Consider the following 7643-nt stretch of genomic DNA (forward strand, 5'->3'; position numbering starts at 1 on the left):
TTATTAACACAAGACAGATGTAGTGGATGCAGCAACATCCGTCCGTCCGTCCGTCCGTCCGTAAAAAGCTGACACATAACTGGGAGAAAGAACTTTGGGGCTACTTAGAGCATTTGCACGATACTAGGGCGCCTCCGATTGTAACGCGCACGTAAGTTTGCATTAGGAAAATTTTTTAAAAAAATAACTTGATGCCGATTTCGGTTTTTAGCCCGATTGTAACACGCGCACAACTTCTAGGGCTACATATGGCGAAAAAAGTGCACGTATAGAATAGTTCAAATACGGTACTTTGAAAGGGACATGTCGTCGAGCGCGAAGCATTTAAAAGGGTGAGGCAGAGCCACACTCTAAAAACAGTTGCACTCTTTGTGTTGTATTTCTGCCCCACGACGATTATTGTCATCTATCTTGCGTGCCTTTCCTTGCATTAAAGGGGCCCTGCAACACTTTTTCATCATGGTCAGAAAACGCCGCCGATTGGTAGCCGAGGCTCCTGAGTACACGCGAACCAAACATCACAGCGCAGCACGCGGCCTGAAATTTACAATTTATTCTTAAAAGTCAGCTAGAATACGCTGCCTCTTCTCTCGACAAATGATGTCAGGTACCCAAATGGCGGCGCAATATACCCAAGTTCACGGCCGTTGGCTGATTTGAGCATCGTGAGCTGCATAGTTACCGTGGACGCCACCACGTGCCACCGCGCGCTCGCTATCGCACTGAAAGTATAAGCCGCGCGTACAAAGAAAGAAAAGCAAGTGCTCAATGTCATGACGCGCGCTGACGAAGGGACGCATCTTCTTTCCCCCTTGTCATCACCCTCCCTGCGTAGCTTTCAGCGCGCTCGCTGGTACGAAAGGAGAGAGAAAGCGCTTAAAGCGTGCGGTAAATCCCTGTAACTCCGCTCGTACTTGACGGATTCTGAAAATTTTTGCGGCAGTCGATTCGCGAGCCAATAAGCTTTTTTTAATGAAGCCACTCCACGGTTACTTGGAAAAGTGTTGCAGGGCCCATTTAAGACGTGCTATATCAGCGTGACATGAGATCCTTGATGGGAAAGTGGCCAGCGCCGAGCTATCAAGAAAGGAAACGCAAGCAAAGCCGGACGACGATTATTTTTGTGAGACGGGAAGCCTGCCCACTGGCTGCAAGCTGTTCTTAAAGCAAGCAGTAGGGCACTCTATAGCACACCGGAGGCAAATATCTCATAAATGATCACAAATTACCTCACGGAAAGCCTCGGACGCAAATAATGGTTCCGGTGATGTAAACGCACAAAATACCTCATAAATACCTACACAAAATCCTTATCGAAGGCAAATAATGCCTGCGGTAAGGACATTCGCCCAATTACCTCACCTGAGGGAAACGATGTGTCCGGTGAGAAAAAAAAAATAGTGTATCTCACAGGAGGCGAGTGTGTAACGCTCTTCGCCTTCGCTGCGAGTGCCGCTGGCTAACATTCCCAGCGATTACACGTACAGAAATACCTAACGAAGTGGACGGAGAAGAGTATTCCGTCGTAGCTTAATTGGTAGAGCATCGGACGCGCAATTCGAAGGTTGTGGGTTCGCATCCCACCGATGGAAAGGTTGTTTTTCGTCAACTTTAATTCGTTTCAATTTCACGTCATAATCACTATACTACAGTCGAAGACAACAACCCGCCTTTTTCACGGCGCCCCGACGCATGCGCTCTCCCCTAGCGGAAAAGTCGCGAAATGTCTCCTCATCTCGAAGGCTTTGCTTCTGACAATACCGGTTCTCCCGGCCCCTACCAAACCCCTACCACAACGGCAGAGGGCAGCACAGGAAAATAGAAGAGGCGGATTAAGGCCCCTATGCTTTCCTCGGCCGAATTGTCTGTTGGACTGATTTGTTCCGGTGACGATACCAACACATATACTGAACCGGAGGCATTATTTTCCTCTGATGGATTGTTTGTATTGACATTTATGGGTTATTTGCCTCTGGTGACATAGATCGCCGATACCTCAGAGATAGATACTACACAAATACCTTATCGGAGGCAAATACTGCCTCGGGTGATGTACTGTACTTAACTCACCGAAGGTAAGTATCTCCTGCGAAATATTTGCCTCTCTCTCGGTTTCTCAGCAAGACATAATATAGACGATTTTACGTAAGGCACATGGGCGCCGCCACCTTGGGCTCTTAAACGAAGATTTTCTTATCTCCCGGCCCATATCGTGACGTGAATTAGTAAGCTAATGAAACGTCGAATGCACCAATGCCACTGCTTTCATGCGTACGTCTCTACCGTAGGACTGTTCGTTTAGCTGTTAAATACCTGCCAAGTTCAAGAAATTTAGATCCGAGAGATTTCCGAAAAGGGGAGGGGGTAATCGCGCCGAATTACCTTGCCCCCCACCCCCTTTTCACAAAAAACATCTCGAAAACAGAAGGGGGAAGGGAGGAATCCTGAACAGCTCCGTAAGCGTAAACATCGGCGTTGCGGTCTTACAATGGCTTATAGTGACCAAAGAAGAACGCAGGTAGGGTTCGCCAACTAAAGCAGAATATCGGTGATACGAATCTCAAGAGGGAGCAAAAATATCATTCGTATCGCCCGAAATTTCGTATCATCAAAAAAACTAGCAAAACCTGCTTTCAAACCCCGATATAGGCACAATACATTTATTTCCGTCGATAGAACTCGCGTATGCCTTTCTTGGACACACGCGAGCGGACCAATAAAGGACGGCGCAGCTGACTGCCGCGAAAGCACGCGTATAAGCTTCGCTTGAGGCCAACTGAAAAGTAAGTGCCAAAGTCCGCTCCACCATAGTCATAAGGGAAGATCGACAAGAACGCCGAAACGCTTCATGCTTTTTTTTACTAATTTATTGTATTTAAAGGAACACTAAAGAGAAACAATGAATCGATTTAGATCGATAAATTCTGCTCTGAGAACTCTAATGTCGTTAATTTCGCCATCATAGGTTTATTAATAGATGAGAACATCAAGTTCAATGTTTTATTTTTAAATTTCGCGCCGAAATCTTCCCGCGTGACGTCACGGATTTCAAAGTGTATTTATCGTATTTTGCCGCCATTGACTCAACAAAATTACCCCAAACTTGGTATGTTAAGTCTATGGCCCCTTCAGAGGACAACGTACTTCATTTTTACCGATTAGGAATTACGTAGTCCCTAGTAGGCGCCATCAAAACATGTGACGTCAGGGCGAATGGTGCAGAAACTTCAAGGTGGCGTCGCCACCCACATTTTGATTTTGCGTGTTTTCTCGCTTACTAAGCGTCTTTTCGCAGCAAGCGTGGTGTTTTTGGTATCGTGAAAGAGTACTTTACTAATATGAGAGAAACCGTTTTGCTCTCTAGTGTCCCTTTAATCTACCGCTGCGTTATCCGCGTACCTTCGGAGCTCGTAGTAGCTATCGATGATCGCGTCGATAGCGGCCGCGGTTTCATGCGCGGCGGTTGCGGCAAACGGGCAAACGGTAGTTCCATTTTCAATTCGCGCGCGCTGGCCGCGCACGGGGCTTCAAAACTACGTCGTTTGTTGCGATCTATGATCGCATCTCATAGATCGCATCTGCCGCGGTATTGTCCGCTGCATTTGCGGAAAGCAGCGGACCGCGGTTTCGTTCACAGAGGTTGTGGCAAGCGATAACCACAGTTCTGATCGTGTGTGCGCTGGCCGCGCGCTTAGTACTTCCGAAGCTTCCAGCACGCTGCTGCGCGCGGTCGTCGCCCGACGGTTTCGGTACCAAGGTTCGTATCACCCGCCGCGGCGCAGAAAAGTGTTCGGAACATCCGAATTCTAGCCCACTGGACACAGTGGAATCCGGCTGAGGAATTTCACGAATTCGTATGAGCCGGTTTCGTACCACAGAGATTCTACAGTACGTTTACATCAACACCTCCTAAATTGGTTTACATCATGTTTACGTAATGCTATACGCGATGGGTTCGGAAAAATCCTGGATCGGACTGGGTTGGAATTTTGTCAATGAAGCCAGACCACACAGAGAAATTTCGATTGCCGGGAGATTCTCTTGCCAACCGTCCAAACGTAAGAAATGGTCGAAATCCGGAAGACTTCGCAGGTACGCTGTTAACGATACCGAACCTTGAGGCCCGTGTGCTTAGATTAAGGTGCACGTTAAAGAACCCCGGGTGGTCGAAATTTCCGGAGCCCTCCACTGCAACATCTCTAATAATGATATCGTGTTTTGGGGCTCTAGAAATTATTATATTATTAAAGATACAGAACGGCAAGGCAAGAGCCCAATATGGCGGCACCGAAACCCATCCATAGAATGGTCCACAGATTGAGGTTCCAAGTTTGCTAGAGATGGGACAATGCAACAACACGATAAACACGACGCCAAAGGCGAAACATCGTACGCCTCGGTGAGCTCCTAGGCTCACGAGCGAAACAACATGCGGCTACACAATATACAAATGGCGTGCAAAATGACCACAACTGCAGTACTTACGACCAGGAATTATTCGCCAGTAATAACAACAGAGCCCCATTAACAAAAATTACACCATCTCCCGCTAAAGGGGACCATGAGGCGATGCGAAGCTGGAGCACTTGCACGATCGCGTTCCGTTGATGATGATATCTGGGTTTTAATGGCGCAAAGGCCATGCTTGGCCAAAGAGCGCCATGAACAGATGTGAAATATAAGAATGATCCGCGATTTACGATATCCAGGGGATATGAGCTATGATAATGTTGCACGGCTGTATATGGGCCTAAAATTCCGCGCCCTAGGGCGGGTAAAACATATAGGTAATAAAATTATGAGAGTGACGTGATGTATGCAGTGAGGATTACTGACAGGAAGTCGTGATAATGAACGATACACACATGGCCAGAGCACGAATGCCTCGTTCACAGCCCTTGTTCACAGTCCAAGGGCCGCGAGGCAGGTGCTATTTTGTTGTAGCCACCGCAGCAGCAGCCTCTTCTCAGAGGTAGTGCTACGGGTTGCCGGAGAATATGACATGCAAACTATTTACATCCTTTAAAAACGCGGACAATGATTTGTATGTAAAAAGCGGTTCCCTACCTATGAACATAGATGGATGCAATGGTATTTGACGTCGGTAGGGAAACGGAAAATGTTTTCTTCTAATAGCGTCCAGTTCCTTGCATTGTATTAAAATGTGGAGCACGGTGAGTGGCTCCCCGCATTTATCACACAAAGGTGGATCACCACCGGACAAGAGGTGTGCATGTGTGCTGTGTGTGTGTCCTATTCGAAGTCGACAGAGTGTTACATCTGTACGACGTATGTTTGATGTGGGTGGCCAGTTACCGAGGTGTGGCTTTATCACGTGTAACTTATTTTCTACTTGTCGGTCCCATAACCGCTGCCAGTAAGCCTTGAGCTTTTTTCCTTAATAGGGGCTTTAAGTCCATTACAGGGACAGCTGTGAACGATGCATGAGTTGATATGGCGAGCCCGTCAGCCAGCTCATTGCCCTTTATACCACGATGTCCTGGCACCCAGCATATTACAACATGCTGTTCGGCCGAGTATACGGTGCACAGGAGTGAGTATAGCGATACAATAACAGGATTTCTGTATGTTTTGAGGGTTTTTAAAGCTTTCACCACGCTTAAGGAATCTGTATATATTACTGCATTTCTTAGTTTCATTTCTTTAATGTGTTTTACGGCCTCCAGTATTGCGTGTGCCTCTGCTGTGAATATGCTTGTGTTAGGGTGCAGAGTACCAGAGTGAGAATAAGATTGACCGATCACTGCGTAGGACACGCCAGCATGGGACTTTGACGCATCTGTAAAAATTTCTGCGCAACGGTATTTGTGCTGCAGTTCACGGAAATACATCTGGATGTGTAGAGGGGGGGGCATGCTTTGTGACATCTACAAAAGAAGTATCACAGTCTATAACCTGCCACTCCCAAGGCGCGACCTGTAAAGTAGGCGCCATTAAGCGGTGTTCGAGCAGTGGGACACCTGTTTCTACAGCGAGAGCTCGTACACGCAGCGAGAAAGGCTCCTTCACAGCGGGTTTGTTGTGAAAAAGCTGGCAACTGGACAGGTCATTTGCAGCAGGATATGCGGGATGACCAGTGCTTGCGTTCACTTTCAAAAAATACTTAAAAGATAGGTATGACCTCTGTAAATGAAGAGACCACTCGTCTGATTCCACGTAGAGGCTTTCTATAGGGCTTGTTCTGAAGGCACCAGTGGAAAGACGAATGCCTAAATGGTGGACAGGGTCCAGCATTTTCAGAGCAGTTGGCGTTGCAGACTGGTAAACGATCGCTCCATAATCTAGACGGGTGCGTATGAGGCTTTTATAGAGGTTCATCAGACATTCTCTATCGCTGCCCCACGTTGTGCGTGACAGCACTTTTAGGATATTCATTGTTTTCATACATTTATTTTTAAGATATTTTATGTGCTGTACAAAGGTTAACTTTGCGTCTAAGATTATGCCTAGAAATTTGTGCTCTCCGTTAACAGGTAGACGCTCACCCCGAATGAAAATTTCAGGATCAGGGTGTAGACCTCTTTTTCTTGTGAAAAGGACGCAAGTGCTTTTTTGTGGGTTCAGTCTGAACCCGTTCTCATCAGCCCATTTCGAGACCTTGTTGAGACAAAGCTGGACCTGTCGCTCACAGATTGCGAGAGAACAGGATTTAAACCCTATCTGCACATCATCTACATACGTCGAATAAAACAGGTTACGTGGGATGTACAGACGAAGAGAATTCATTTCTATAATAAAAAGAGTACAACTGAGTACCCCACCCTGAGGAACTCCGGTTTCCTGCACAAATTGTTTTGATAGTACATTGCCCACTCGAACACGGAATATGCGGTTCGACAAGTAGCTTTCTATTATATTTAACATTGTACCACGCACGCCTAAGTGCGAGAGGTCTCTCATAATTCCAAACCGCCACGTTGTATCATAAGCCTTTTCCATATCGAGGAAGACAGACAAGAAGAACTGTTTATGGACAAATGCTTCACGAATTTGTGCCTCGATACGTATCAAATGGTCAGTAGTGGACCGACCTTCTCGAAAGCCACACTGATAGGGGTCAAGTAGTTTGTTGGATTCGAGGAAATGTAACAACCGGCGGTTTATCATCTTTTCAAAAACTTTACAAAGACAACTTGTTAAGGCTATAGGCCTGTAACTGGAAACCAAAGATGGATCCTTGCCCTCTTTCACAAATGGAATTATAATAGCCTCCTTCCACGCAGAGGGGATCTCGCCGGACGACCATACACCGTTGTAGAGGCAAAGGAGGGTGTTTTGTGATTCATGTGGTAGATTTTTCAACATTTCGTATACTACACGGTCGGCACCTGGAGCAGACCCGTTGCAGCAAGCTAGTGCTGCCTGCAGCTCTGCCAAGCAGAAAGGCCGGTTGTATCCCTCACTTTTTGCACTTTTGCGTTCTAACTTCTGCCTTTCTGCCTGTGTTTTATACCGTTGGAAGGCTTCGGAGTAATGTGACGAACTGGACACATGTTCGAAATGTGCGCCCAGGAAATTCGCCTGGTCCTCCAATGTGTCTCCATGTGTGTTCACCAATGGAAGAGAGAACGTTTGTCGACCTTGTACCCTACCAACCCTGTTCCATACCCTAGCTTCATCCG

The 7643-nt window shown here is 46.8% G+C and overlaps 1 non-coding gene across 1 annotated transcript; it reads left to right on the forward strand.

The window, feature by feature from the left end:
* Positions 1 to 1519: 1519 nt before the first annotated feature.
* Trnaa-cgc (transfer RNA alanine (anticodon CGC)) lies at positions 1520 to 1592 on the forward strand. Its single transcript has one exon. It is a non-coding gene; the product is annotated as a tRNA-Ala (tRNA).
* Positions 1593 to 7643: the final 6051 nt, after the last annotated feature.

The sequence above is a fragment of the Rhipicephalus sanguineus genome, unplaced genomic scaffold (assembly GCF_013339695.2).
Source record: "Rhipicephalus sanguineus isolate Rsan-2018 unplaced genomic scaffold, BIME_Rsan_1.4 Seq726, whole genome shotgun sequence".
In the NCBI taxonomy this organism is placed as follows: domain Eukaryota; kingdom Metazoa; phylum Arthropoda; class Arachnida; order Ixodida; family Ixodidae; genus Rhipicephalus; species Rhipicephalus sanguineus.